The sequence below is a fragment of the Leptonychotes weddellii genome, chromosome 9 (genome assembly GCF_054177405.1).
Source record: "Leptonychotes weddellii isolate Sample4059 chromosome 9, ASM5417740v2, whole genome shotgun sequence".
NCBI classification, from domain to species: Eukaryota; Metazoa; Chordata; class Mammalia; order Carnivora; family Phocidae; genus Leptonychotes; species Leptonychotes weddellii.
In genome coordinates, this window is record NC_138377.1 from 66,455,772 (window position 1) to 66,469,712 (window position 13,941).

The 13,941-nt window shown below is 48.3% G+C and overlaps 4 non-coding genes across 4 annotated transcripts; 3 read left to right on the top strand and 1 right to left on the bottom strand.

Annotated features, from left to right (window-relative positions):
• The first annotated feature begins 1,449 nt into the window (after positions 1–1,449).
• TRNAT-UGU (transfer RNA threonine (anticodon UGU)) lies at positions 1,450–1,522 on the top strand. The gene has a single exon. It is a non-coding gene; the product is annotated as a tRNA-Thr (tRNA).
• Positions 1,523–1,854: 332 nt separating this feature from the next.
• On the top strand, positions 1,855–1,926 carry TRNAP-AGG (transfer RNA proline (anticodon AGG)). The gene has a single exon. It is a non-coding gene; the product is annotated as a tRNA-Pro (tRNA).
• A 2,043-nt stretch (positions 1,927–3,969) lies between these two features.
• Positions 3,970–4,051, bottom strand: TRNAL-AAG (transfer RNA leucine (anticodon AAG)). Its single transcript has one exon. It is a non-coding gene; the product is annotated as a tRNA-Leu (tRNA).
• Positions 4,052–4,881: 830 nt separating this feature from the next.
• On the top strand, positions 4,882–4,953 carry TRNAP-AGG (transfer RNA proline (anticodon AGG)). Its single transcript has one exon. It is a non-coding gene; the product is annotated as a tRNA-Pro (tRNA).
• Positions 4,954–13,941: the final 8,988 nt, after the last annotated feature.

The following is a 13,941-nucleotide window of genomic DNA, read 5'->3' on the forward strand; positions in this document are numbered from 1 at the left end:
CCCGCCCCTCTAGAACCCTCAGTTTGTTTTTCAGAGTCCATCTTCTCTCATGGTTCGTCCACCCCTCCGATTTCCCCCGCTTCATTCTTCCCCTCCTGCTACCTTCTTCTTCTTCTTCTTCTTCTTTTTTTCTTAACATATATTGCATTATTTGTTTCAGAGGTACAGATCTGAGATTCAACAGTCTTGCACAATTCACAGCGCTTACCAGAACACATACCCTCCCCAGTGTCTATCACCCAAAAAACCCACTCTTGAGACACGAGTGCAGGCGAGCTCAAGAGTGAGATCAAGAGAGAGCACTGCATCCCTGGGGTTTGGGTTTCTATGTTTTACCTGCAGTTGTTAACTAGGGGGAGGAATATTCATTAGTTGCGGTGAGGAGCAGGGTTTCCCACTTGTTCTTGCTAACTGGGTCAGGGTTTTCCTGTCTTGGCCTCCACCCTCTTGGGCCCCCGTGGCTTGGTGTCCCTGCTTATGGAGTGCCCCCTGCCGGGACAGGCCTCTGACTTTGATAGCTGGCCATGACTTCGTCTTTGCCGACTTCCCAACTATTCTGTTAGAACCTAACTAACTGCCTACTCTAACACAAAGAATCACAGGCTTACAGATTTCTTATAAACTTTATGATCGTGGACAAATGAAAACATTAAAAAATAGTGGGTACAAGAGCCGGTGGGCAGAGAGTCTAAATCTTACTAAACAGAATTGGTTCACTCCTTGGGGTTGCATGAATGAGCACTTTTTCCCCCATTGTTCTCATCTATGATTGTATTTGCAGTAAGAAAAAAGTACAAGATCTTTCTCAATTAATTTTTAGTTCCTGTTTACTAGCTTATATAAACAAGGTTTTCAAAAAGTGAAAATCCTTTTTAAAAAACTGTATTATTTTCATACCAAAGATGTGTATAAATCTGTATATGTCTTTAAGGAAGGATTAAACTCTTTCTCCCCAATACCCTTTTTCCCTACTTGATCCTACCCCTCAACCTTTGTGAGGGAGGCGTTAATTCCAAAATACAAAGTTCAGGTTTGGGCTCTGGATTCAGAAAAGACAAAACCGTGGTAAATCTCTTTTCACCTTCCCCAGATTTTACCACAATAGCAAGTGAACGGAGTGCATAATCTGTCCATCAGACACCCTCTCTCTGTACCTCTTATTTCTCAGGTGGGTCTCCCGTGTGCCCAAATGTCTGGAATTCCTGTATCTGCATCCTTTCTGGGCACCAGAGGCACGGGAGGCAAGAGACGACAAGAGAGCCTGGTAGTGGCTGTTCTCGAAACGGAGTCTTTTAGAAGCGTTGACAGAACATGAAGAAAATCTAATTTTGTGGGAGAATATCTTGGATTTTTGCTCGGGCCAAACAAAGTTCTATTTAATGCTTCGGGATGCTGGCTTTACTATAGGCTTGTATAAGATGAGAGGTAGAGAAGCGCTAGGGAGAAGGAGGCTCCATAGCTCAGGGGTTAGAGCACTGGTCTTGTAAACCAGGGGTCGCGAGTTCAAATCTCGCTGGGGCCTACGGTCCTTTTTTCTCCGAATCTCGTTCCTGACGCCTGAGGAGATAAGCCGGCAGGACTATCAGAGGGAGGGTTCCAAGGCCGCAGAAGCTCCCAGGCCTTCCGCAGCGCCTGCGGAGACGTTCAGGCAGCGCCTGATCTACTTCCCCTGCTGCTCTCGGGTTCTGGCTCCACCATAGCAGCTGATAAAGGACTTCGGTAGCGTGAGGCTTAGGCTTTCTGGGTAAACAAGCACGCATTCCTTCCGACAGAAGGCACTCGAATATAGTTTTTCTGGAAACGCCTAGCGACGGGAACGAGCCTTGAGGCAGAGTTAAAAGCCGCCTACAGGGTGGCTCGTTGGTCTAGGGGTATGATTCTCGCTTAGGGTGCGAGAGGTCCCGGGTTCAAATCCCGGACGAGCCCTGCTTTTGCCTCGATTCTGCTTTAGAAAGTTGCAACGGAAGGCTCCCTGACCGATGTGAAATAGCAAAGTAGACACAGCCGCGAGCGGGCCTTGGATTTCTGCCTGACCGAGGGTTGCCTCACTCTTCCTGGGCCGACCGGCGGGCGGGCGGATCATTCTACCACCTCTGAGTGCCTCCGTCGCGAAATGGGAATGGTAACGCTTTGCCGTCTCCTGGCTGACTCCAGGGATCTCGGTCAGTCACGTAAAATAGTGTATGGGAAATTTCTTGGAAACTTTATATCGTACCAAATATACGGAGCTGTTTTCTTTCCTGCGAAGGAACTGGGGCTGATGCACGCTGACACTGTCACCGTTCTACAAATGTATGATGCGTTAGCCTTTAAAAAGAATTTTTAGGTGTGGTCACATAGCAGTGTCTTTCTTTTTTTCTTTTCCTTCCTTCCTCCCTCCCTCCCTTTCTCTTCCCTTCCTCCCTCCCTCCCTCCCTCCTTCTTACTCATTCTGTTCTGGCTACACTGGCCTTCTGACTGTTTCTCAAATACATGGCCCTTGTTTCCTGTTCTGGACCTTTCACTTGCTGTTTCCTCTTCTTGGAATATAATTTCCTCAGATATTTGTTTAACATCCTCTTTAATTCCTCCTGTGCTCAAATGTCACGTCTTTAGAGACAACTTCCTTGATCATCCTTTCCAGAATAACCCCCAATTGTCACTATTCCTTACATTATTTTCTTCACAGCACTTACTTCTGTTTCTTTTTTTTCTTCTTTTTTCCCCCTATTAGGATTTAAGCTCCAGAAGGCCAAAGATTTTATTATGCTTGCAGCTGTACCCTAAGCACTTAGCACTGTGTATGGTATATAGTGGGTGATCAATGTGTGAGTGAATGAATGAATGAATGAATGTTGCCATATTCCTGGACATAGCTGCTGGCCTCCAGAAGCCACAATTAAACATTTATCTCTGGCTTCTGTAGATTCATATTAAAATCTTCCCAAAGGATAGGAACAATGGCTATGGGCTTAAATTAAAAATGGAAAGCCTAACTTGATCATCTCTCCACTTGGGCCCAGGTACCCAATTCAGGCTTCTTTTCAGAAACTACCAAATTGCTTATCTGCAGACATGAGAATTACAAATGTCTGTATTGATAAATAACAAGACTTTCATATAGACTTCTTTGCTCCCTGAGGCTTTCTGGAGACAAAGTTTGATCTTTTCTCATCTAATCTGTAGTGGAGTTTCAACCCAGATGGGAGAAAAGAAAGGGTAGATCCTGTAGTCTTAAATGTGGCAAAATATGTATTTAAGTAACGGAAACACTTAACATTTTTTGACCACCAGACTCTGCGCTAAGCACCTTATGTGTATGAACTAATTTTCATGAACTTTCCGTGAGGTACGCAGTATAATCATCTCCATTTTACATGTCAGGAAGCTGAGGCACAGAGAACATAAGCCACCTGCCTAAGGCCACACAGCTAGTAATGTGAGAACTGCAGCTCTAGTTTTCTAAGTGCAGAGCTGGCCCCTCAGCCTCCTCCCCACATCACTGCATTGCCTTCCTTAGAGGGCATTTCTCTTGCGCTTGATGATGTCTTACAATGTTTCAAGACTGTTTTGCGATGGTATGGCTTACTCCTCCAGTTTGGTCAGTGGGCTTCCCTTGTGAGCAGGCAATATGTTTTATTCATCTTTTTTGTACTCCTCAACGGTTGAACAGTGTCAATAACAAAACAAGAGATCAAACCTTGCTCTTTGGTTGAGTGAAGAAAGACAAAGCAGGACTAGTACTTTACCTCTGGGAAACCATGGGTTCAAAGGCATCATTATAATCTTGCGATGGTATTATGGTCTTTAATAAGAACTCTGATATTTGAAAGGCTAAAAAATATGAGAAGTTGCGAAACAGTGCATACAGAGAGTCCCACCAACTATAGAAAGCGGTTGGGCGCGAAAGGAAGGCGGAGATTCACTGCTCTAACGTGGCTACGCCAAGGCAATCCTCGCTGTCTGTCACAAACGGTTTCAAAAAACGGATGGCAGCGGTGGGATTCGAACCCACGCCCCCGAAGAGACTGGAGCCTTAATCCAGCGCCTTAGACCGCTCGGCCACGCTACCTGCCGAGCATCCATGCCGAAGCACATTCTCTACCCGTCCCCTCTTCCCGGCTCCCCGCCCTCCACCCCATGGTTCATCTATTTGCAGGTTGCCCGGGTTCTTGCTTCTTTTTTTGCATTCCTTCCTGGTTGGTTTGGCTTTTTTCTTTCACGCCGCAGTATTTGAGATTGGTGGAAAGAGCCGTACCGCACGGCCCGGCCCGAGACAGGACAACCTCCGCGAGGTCTAGGTGCCGGGCACAGGCGGGTCCGCCGGGAGAGTCGGGGCCCTCTCCGGTCTCGCGGGGCCCCCCCACGGAGGGCGTCACGCGGTGGGGGCTGTCGCTCCGCCGCCGATGCCGAGTCCGGGGCCGGCCGGAGACGCCCGGAAGGCGCGTTCCGTGGAGCCCAAGGCCGGGCCGGAGACGCCCGAGGCTGGCCGAGCCCAGGAGCCGTCAGCAGGCTGCCTCCCCACCGCCCCGCGCCCCCGCCGGCCGCGGGCAGCCCTCCCGGCGAGGCGCGTCCTCCCCTCCGCACGCCCCCGGGGCCGCCCCGCAGCCCGTGACCGTCCCTGAGGCGATGGCCTCCCACCCCTGCCGCAGCATCTCTGGCTCCCTCCCGAGCGAAAACGTGCGGGAATTACTCTCGTTGATGCGGGGGTGTTTGCCGAAACAGATCTGTAGTCTAGGGGCACGGCCTTCCGGAATTGGGGCGAGGGAGCCTGCAGTGATTGGTTCATCCACAAGGCGTCACCCCATGCCCACAGCTGCAAAAAGGAGCCTTTCCAGCCAACTGCGGACGTGGCTAAAATTTTCTTTACTAAACTTTGGAAATGGGAAGATGGTTATGTGTGGCTCGTTGGTCTAGGGGTATGATTCTCGCTTAGGGTGCGAGAGGTCCCGGGTTCAAATCCCGGACGAGCCCTGCTTTTCTCCTCTTATCACCATCAGACTTCAGGGAGCCCCTTGTGTAATGTTACTGAATGGACACTAGTGTATGCTCTACTAGTTCAGATTTATATACTTAATCTTCAGACAAGTGCTCTTGGTGTTACAAAATCAGGATAAATACCAGATGTTATTACGTATAATTTATATAGCATTTCTTTTACAAAATCACTATTTCTAAAATCGACCGTCACTTCTCTTCTGCAGTTTTTGTTGTTATCCAAAAATCGTTCATTCAGGACTGGGCGAGGGGTGTTTTATATCAGCAATTTTGCATAACCCTCAGTTTTCCTCCACTGCAATCATGGGGGCCCTTCTTTGGGTGCTAGGACCTCGGAGGGTCAGCAAATGTGGCAAGCTGTCTTGTCACATAAAGCCTGGGCTCCCTCCCTCCTTCAGGCCTAAGGTTCCGGGGCCCTTGTGCCTGTGGGCGTGGGGGAGTCTCAGGTGCTGTAGCATGGTGGGATGAACTTCTAACCAGGATGCTCAGGCCTGCCAGCCTAGTAGACTCACCTGTGGAGCTTTTTAATCATTCACTGGTTTGGGGTCCAACCTCAAACCAATTAAATTGGATTTTGTGAGGATAGGCCCTTGGCATGGTTATTTCTTAGAAGCCCCCCAGCTATAATTAGGGTTGGTCTGGGAGCTGCAGCTGTCACACAGTTGCTGACCAGGCCGCAGCTGGACACTGTGCCCAGGACCCCAGTAACTCTAGGTATCCTGCATCCCATCCACCCTCCTCAGAATCACCCCCTTCCAGCTGGGACTTCATCTGGATAAGTTTAGTTCTGGGTGTAACCACGTGCCAAACTTAGTTTCTCTGTGACCCTCCTTTCTTTCCCAGGCCACAGAAACGGAGTGCTAAGAGCAGGAAACTCCAAAAGAAAAGAGGCGGCCCAGTGGGTCAGCATGCTCGGTTTGAGGGGGGACTGGTGGACATGGGCCTGGCTTTCAGGCCTTATAGAAAGGACTAGACCCTAGCATCACACCTTCCCCCCACTCCCTAACTGCCGGGTATTCAGTGCTCACATCCTCCTATTTCAGTTAGATGGAGGCCCTGACTCACCTGACGAATGAAAGCTAGAAACCACAGGTCTTTTTCACCTCACTCTTAGCTATGCTGTTGAGTATTTAACTTCTGGTACCTCTTCAATATTTGGAGGAACTGCAAAATAATCTTGGAATCATCCATTAGCCCTCTCTCACAACCCACATTCAAGCCTTTACCATACGATGTTGGCTGTACAGTTAGAATCCAGAATCCAAACACTTATCACCTGCGCCACCCTCGCCGTAGCCTAAGCTGCCACCATCTCTCATCTGTGCTGTTGCAATCGTCCCCCCCCACCCCCCGCTTTCAGGTCTCTGGCTGGCCCTTGTGCCCCTTCAGGCCATTCTCAACAGAACAGACAGAACAATCTTGTTGAAACCTAGGTCAGAGCTGGTCATTTCTCTGCTTAAAACCCTCTGTGCATCTTCATTTAATTCAGCGTAAAATCAAGGCTCCTTGTCGTGGCTTAAAAAATCTCTACGTGATTTTGCCGCTTCTTGGACTCCCCTCACCTCACTGACCTCATCTCCTACAGCCTACTCCTTCCAGGTGGCAGCATTCCAACGACATTAGCCCCTAGTGCGCCTCAGAAATTCCCCCCTCAGGGCCTTTGCACATGCCCTTCTCTCTGTCTTGAGTCTTATCTCCCTCCTGCCTGCACGGCTCAGTTCCTTCATTGCTTTTAAGACCCCCACACAGATGTTATTACCTAGCAGAGAGGACTTCTCTGACCACCCACATGAGATAGCACCCACCTCTTTGCTCTCTGTCTGCCTTTCCCTAAGTTCCCTCTTTGCAAATATCACCACCTGACTTTGGCTGCTGCTGTTGTTGCTTTTCTTAATTCTCCCTCTCCCACCGCCAGAATGGCAGCTCCATGAGAATAGGGTTTTTACTGCTGACGTCTCAGAGGCTGAAACAGTTCTTAGCACCTGATACTTGATAAATATTTGGTTAATGCATTGTATGAATTGTTTTAAATCACAAAGTTATACAGGCTGGTAAGGAACACCTGATCCTGTCGCACCGGGGGAGGTAGGAGCAGGGAGGTACTGGGGGCTTGAATGGAGAGAGGGCTTCTGCAGTGGGGGGAATGTGCCATCTTTGGGAAAGGCTGAGGGTGGGGGCATGCCTGGAATATATTCTGTGGCAGCTCTCCTTTTGGGCCACAGTATGCCCTATCAATGTTTTAAAGAACCCTTGAAAGGCTCTTCCATCTGGACATACAGGAAGGCATAAAATAGGCTCCGGGAAGCTGTGAAATGGGTACCAGTGCCATTGATTTCCTGTTGCAAACCTGCTCCAGGCAGAGCGGCTTAAATACAGGGCTGCTTTAGGCTTTGATCACTTTCAGCCAATTCTGAACCACATGGTATTTGCGGGTTATACTCTAAGGTGTCAAATCAGATACTTGATTTGATAAGATGAAGAACAAAAGTCCACAACAGGGACATGAGAGAGGAAGAGGCAAACTAAGGTTAGGGAAGGAGTTGTACAACCAACGGGACTTCATCAACCTCATTTGACCATCGTTTGTGATGAGGGATCACTGTGAATATGAGTCCTAAGGAAATATTGCTGGCATGCTAGGAGGATTTATGGAGCAGAGGGTGAGAACCTCTGCTGGTCACAAAACATGCGTGGAAGCTGGAATCTGTCTGCCCCCTTGTATAACAGGTACTGTCATGGGTCTTCCTTTTAGGGGTCTTAAAGGAGAGACAGTAGATTAAAGCTAATTTCTGGGGACCCCCACTACTTTTGCTGATCCTTCTGTGTGCATGATATGAAGGTGGAACTTATAGGGAAGAGAGCTGTGCTATCATCCAGGGAGATGGTGCTCATGCAGTTAAGCTGAACTATTTATTTTTTTTTTAAGTAGGCTCCACACTGGGTGCAGCCAAAGTGGGGCTTGAATTCACAACCCTGAGATCAGGAGTTGGAGACCTAACCAACTGAGCCACCCAGGTGCCTCTAAGCTGAATTATTTATTAAGGTGGATGGCATCTCTTGGATCTGGAGGGAAATCAGAAAATTGAGCCAGCACTGCTAGTAAAACTCTGGAGTTGGTCTTTAACAGCTGAAGTGAGTTGTTCAGAGAGAGAATCTTAGATTTGAGGCTTGAATAGTAGTAATTAGAGGTGAACCAACGTTTTTCCTTCCTTTCATTGATCTTTCTGACCTTATGTCTGTGTGGTGCTAGAGGGTTCTACCCAAAGTATCAGAAAAGGTGACTGAGTTTTACATATAGCTTTTTGATGCTAGCATTAAAAGAGTAAAATCTTTTAGGTCATTCACTCTTGCCTTCTTCTACTCAATCAATATTTACTAAACATTTATTGAACGAACATTGTCAAACATCTATTATATTCCAGGTACTGTGCTTGGAACAGAGATTACTGCGGGGAACCAGACAGATGTGGTTTCTACCCTCATGAAACAACCAGATAATTTTAGAAACCGGGAAATATAATTAATTTATTGTGCTAGTGATAAGGGCCACAACGAAAAAATACAGAGTAGTATGCAAGCAAAACAGAGCCTGTTCACTTACTCTGGGGTTTCTGGGAAGGCTTGTCTGAGGAAAGGAGGGACCCACAGGATTTAACCAGGCAGAATGGGGATGGGGAGTGGAGTCAGGAACATTCCATAATGAGAGAACTAGATGTTAAGAACCTTGAGTTGGGGGGCGCCTGGGTGGCTCTGTCGTTAAGCTTCGGCCTTCGGCTCAGGTCATGATCCCACGGTCCTGGGATCGAGCCCCATATCAGGCTCCCTGCTCCACGGGAAGCCTGCTTCTCCCTCTCCCACTCCCCCTGCTTGTGTTCCCTCTCTCGCTGTGTCTCTCTCTGTCAAATAAATAAATAAATAATCTTAAAAAAAAAAAATTAAGGGGCGCCTGGGTGGCTCAGATGGTTAAGCGTCTGCCTTTGGTTCAGGTCATGATCCCGGGGTCCTGGGATCGAGCCCCGCATGGGGCTCCCTGCTCAGCGGGTGGCCTGCTTCTCCCCCTCCCTCTGCTTCTTCCCCTGCTCATATTCTCTCTCTCTCTGTATCTCTGTGTCTCGAATGAATAAATTTAAAAAAATTAAAAAATTTTAAAAAAAGAACCTTGAGTTGGAAGGAAGCTTGGTGAGTTTAGGGAACTGAAAGGAGGAGTGTATGGAGGGATAAAGAGAGACAGACAGAGAGACACAGAGAGAGTGGTTTGAGGTGAGGCTCTCTATACAAGGTCTGGTAGGCAGAGGTCAGGATGGTGGTCATTATTTTAAGACTACGAAAAGCCATTGACACATTTTTGGTGGGGATGGGGGTGCACACCACAGGTCCAGAACCAGATTTGTGTTTTAAAAAGATTACTGTGGTATAATAAGGTTGACAAAAAGCCATGGGGGAGCGCCGTTTCAGCTTCTAATAAGCACAGAGTCCTCCTGCATCAGGAAATGTTATGGCTGGATGGCTTTTACCAGCTCTAAAATTATCAGTTGTTGGCGCCTGGGTGGCTCAGTTGGTTAAGCGACTGCCTTCGGCTCAGGTCATGATCCTGGAGTCCCAGGATCGAGTCCCGCATCGAGTCCCGCATCGAGTCCCGCATCGGGCTCCCTGCTCGGCAGGGAGCCTGCTTCTGCCTCTGACCTTCCCCCCTCTCATGTGCTCTCTCTCTCTCATTCTCTCTGCCTCAAATAAATAAATAAATAAAATTAAAAAAAAAAAATTATCAGTTGTTTTCACCGCGTGTATTCCAGTTCCCAGCCACTATTAAAGGAGGTCGGTGAGAGCCACGGAATTAAGCTCAGGGCCACAGAGCTAGTTAGTGGCAGAGCCAGTGTCAAGACAGGAACCTAGCTTTCGGGCTCCCAGGCCCTGTTCACAACTTGAGGCTTTTCACTGTGAGGCTGAGATTGAGAAGGAAGCTGGTTTATTTGTTTGTGTTTTTAAATGAATCTGATTCTTTAGGGCCTCAATGATTATGTGGGGTCAGGGGACAATCATTCCTCTTCTTTCAGGGAATCTTATCTGATTTTCAGGGGAGCTGGAACTGGCCGGGAGAGGAGAGCAGAGCCTGGGAGTGTATGAAAGATCTGACTGTCCTTGGAGGTGCTCTGGGGAAGGCTGGGTTAATGGTCCTTCCTCAATGAGTGTTCAAAGGAAGCTGCTGGGGGGCTCGGCTTGGGGACACACATGAGAAGCCAGATATGCTGAGATCAAAGCATTCTCAGAAGTGGAAATCTGAATGGACAGGGGGCCTACCAAGTAGCTATTAGAAAGACAGGCTTAGATGGAACACTATATCAAAAACTGATGATGTAATGTATGGTGACTAACATAACATAATAAAATAAAATAAATAAATAAAATTAAAAAAGGAAAAAGAAAAGAAAGAAAGACAGGCTTAGGCAACCTCCCCTTCAACCTGACCTCTCCTGGGCCATGGCCTGGTGGCAGTCATTTCAGAGATACACATAAAGTGACAAAACACAACAAAAAGGGCTTCCTTTGACCCCAAGGGAGAACAGGATCTCCCCTGTTCACAACTTGGGGCTTTTCACTGTGAGGCTCAGACTGAGAGCCTCTGATCTGATTCTGAACACGGCCTGCCCAAGTCAGGAGCAGCTTGTTCTTGGACACACACCAGCTCTAGTCTGATGCTGTCACCTGGACAAAACCAGTGGGAGGGCAGTTGGCAGGTGGCCCAGGGGCTTAGAAAGGTATCTCCTGAATCCTGCAGGTAACAGCTTGTCTAGGGACCTGCTCTGCTCTGTTTGTGTTTAAAAACACAAACCCCTCAAGAATAGGGGTGCTTCATGCTTCTTGCCCCCCCCTTTTGGGTAATAGTAAGTGTTCTTGATTTGGGCAGGTGTGTGTCCCTTTGAGCAAAATGTCAATTTCCTAAGCCATTTCACAGGGTTACTCCATGTCCACCACATTCCTGAATCAGAGCTCCACCTCCCCACTTCTGGGCCTGGTGGCCAGGAGCCAGCCCCCCCGTTTCCCCACTGCTCACCCTGACTCCAGGCTGAGAGGTGGAGACCACATCTCTATTCCCTCTGTGTGGGGGGGGAAATAGAAGTCATAGCCAGAAAACTGTCATCTGAAGAGAATAGCCATCGGGGTCATTTAAATTTAGCTCAGAAACTCAGTTTGTGACAGCAGAAAGGGAACCTTACGGAGTCAAATTCTTCCTTTATTCTTTTCTCCTACCTCCACTTGAGAAATGAAGGAACTCAGACTCAGAGGTGACACGACTTTCCCAAGATCACACAGCTAGTCCGTGGCAGAGGAAGAAGAGGATCCCAAGTCTTTTCCCTTGTTCGTCTGTTGACCAACACCAGACAGAACGGCAAGCTGCGGAATAAATGTGTGTTTATTTGGGTCTTAGGGATGGCCATCTGGAAGGCACCGAGTGGACCAAAAGCGTGCTCTGCCGAGACAAGGGAGGTTAGGGTATTTAAAGAGGAAAGAGAGAATTTACAGGAGTTGTTTTTCCTGAAATGTGATTGGAGCTAGCTGCAATAACGCTGAGCTATTAGAATGTGACTCGAGAATCACAGGCAATGGTTGCAAAAGAGTGTTTGTGGCCTTGTGGCCAAGGCGGGTGGCTGTTTTTCAGGATGTTGTTTGCACGGGGCCTGAGGTTCGGGTTCCACCTGCGTGAAGCCGCACTTCAGGCTTCCTTCCCCAACAGCTCCGGGCTCCATTTTCCAGCCCCTTCACCTGTCTGACTCCATCTTAAGAGTTTTCTTTCACACACCCACTCTGCAAACACTTTTTGATCACCTGTGAAGTACCGGGCAGTGTGCTAGAGGGAACAGGTTCATTGTTCTGAATCTCCAGAAGCTCACAGCATGTGGGAAAGAAGGCCAAATAAGAAGGCCTTTTGCAGCCCCACACAGCAATCACTAAGCCTAAATTATGTACAGGAAGCATGCAGAAGGGTTTCTCAAGGAGACTCAAGGAGGAGATGGAGGTGGGTTAATTTAAAGAAAGATTCCTGGAGGAGTTGGTAAGGCCCCATGCCCTTTGCACTGCACTTAGAGATATTTCCTGATACAGGGGCTTACTTTGGCTGCCTGGGAGTTTGTGGGAGCCAGCATAGATTTCCTCACAGGTGAGGCCCACTTTCAAGATTAGAAAGAAACCTATCGGGGTGCCTGGGTGGCTCAGTTGGTTAAGCATTGGTTAACTCACTCATTCACTGACTCTTGGTTTCAGCTCAGGTCATGATCTCAGGGTCATGAGATTGAGCTCCTTGTCCAGCTCTGGGATTGGTGCGAAGTCTGCTTGAGATTCTCTCCCTCTTCCTCTGCCCCTCCCCACCCCCCTAATAAATACATAAAAGAAAGAAAGACGAAAGAAAGAAAGAAAGAAAGAAAGAAAGAAAGAAAGAAAGAAAGAAGAAAGAATGAAAAGGAAGAAAGAAACCGGGGCACCTGGATGGCTCAGTCGTCTGGGGTCTGCCTTCTTAGGCTCAGGTCATGATCTCTGGGTCCTGGGATCGAACTTTGCATCAGGCTTTCTGCTAAGCAGGAGTCTGCTTCTCTTTCTCTCCCTCTGCCCCTCCCCATCACTCATTCTCCCCCTCTCTCTCTCAAATAAGTGGATAAAATCTTTAAAAAAAAGAAAGCAAAAAAGCAAGCAAGCTATCATCTGACTGTTCTCCACACTAGAGCAGGAGGTGAAAATGGTTTGGGAGGGCTCCTTAGTGGAAATGAATAGGGAGAAAAGAAATCAGATCCCAAGGTAGAAGTACTTCCAACCTTTTAACCTTCAGGGAGGGGCTAGAAGGTGGAAGCTGGGTGATGGAGAAGTGGGCATGAATGGTGGGGGAGGAGAGCCCCTTCTGCCCTAAGTGACCTTCCTCAATGCAAGCCATTCCCAGCTCCTCACTGCCAGCCCCCACCCCCACCTGGCCCTGCTGCCAACCCACAGGCACGTTGGCACTTCTCCTGCACTCCTGCCTGGCCCTGGAACCTCCCTCCCTGGTGGACCCACACCACCCCAGTTCACCTCAATGATCCCCTATGAAATGACTTCCAGACTTGCTGAAAGAGCACAGGTAATTGAGCACCACAACTAAGGAACACAGACCAATCCTCCCTCCTCCAAGGTTCGTTTGGGGGCAGGTGCTCCCACTGTCCAGGGAGGGAGATACTCCAGGGAGCTGCTTTAGTCATGTGACATGAGGCAAGTGCATACCCTTTGTCTGGGTACTGAGTATTCCGGATTATAATGTAAAAGTCAGTTTTACTGTGGAATGGGTGAAACGCTTTAGAAATTATGCTGTTTACCAATTCGGAGCTCATCTATTGTGGTGACCCTTAAACATCCGCGTGCGTTATAATCACCAGAGATGGCCTACTGATTGCAAATGCAGATTCCAGGGCCTCACCTCCAGAGACTTTGATTCAGTAGGTCTGGGGTAAGGCCCAGGTTTCTGTATTTTTAATTAGAAGCCAAGAAACTCTGATGCATTTCACTTAGAAGCCACCTCCCTCCACCACATATATACATATGTATTTTTTTAATCTGTGAGAGCCAGGCAGTGGTAGGCCAAGGAGCGGTTAAGGGCCGGTGATGAGGTCATTAACCCTCCCCCGATACACTCTGCAACGACTGTCCTTTCCCATTCTATTATAGGGGCAATTCATGCTTCCTCAGCTTTTGGAGAAGCACTCAGAAAATGCATCTTCAAGAAGAGTGCCCCTAGCGCCTCCTTGTGGCACGATCACTGTCTCCTGCCTCCTCCACGGAAATTCTGTGGTCACCACTAGAGGGCGGGAGCCCCAGGATTTGAGGAAAAGGAGATATAAACCAGGGGATAATGGGACTAAGCAAACCCCATATCAGAATGACCAGGGAGGGGCGCCTGGGTGGCTCAGTTGGTTGGGCGACTGCCTTCGGCTCAGGTCATGATCC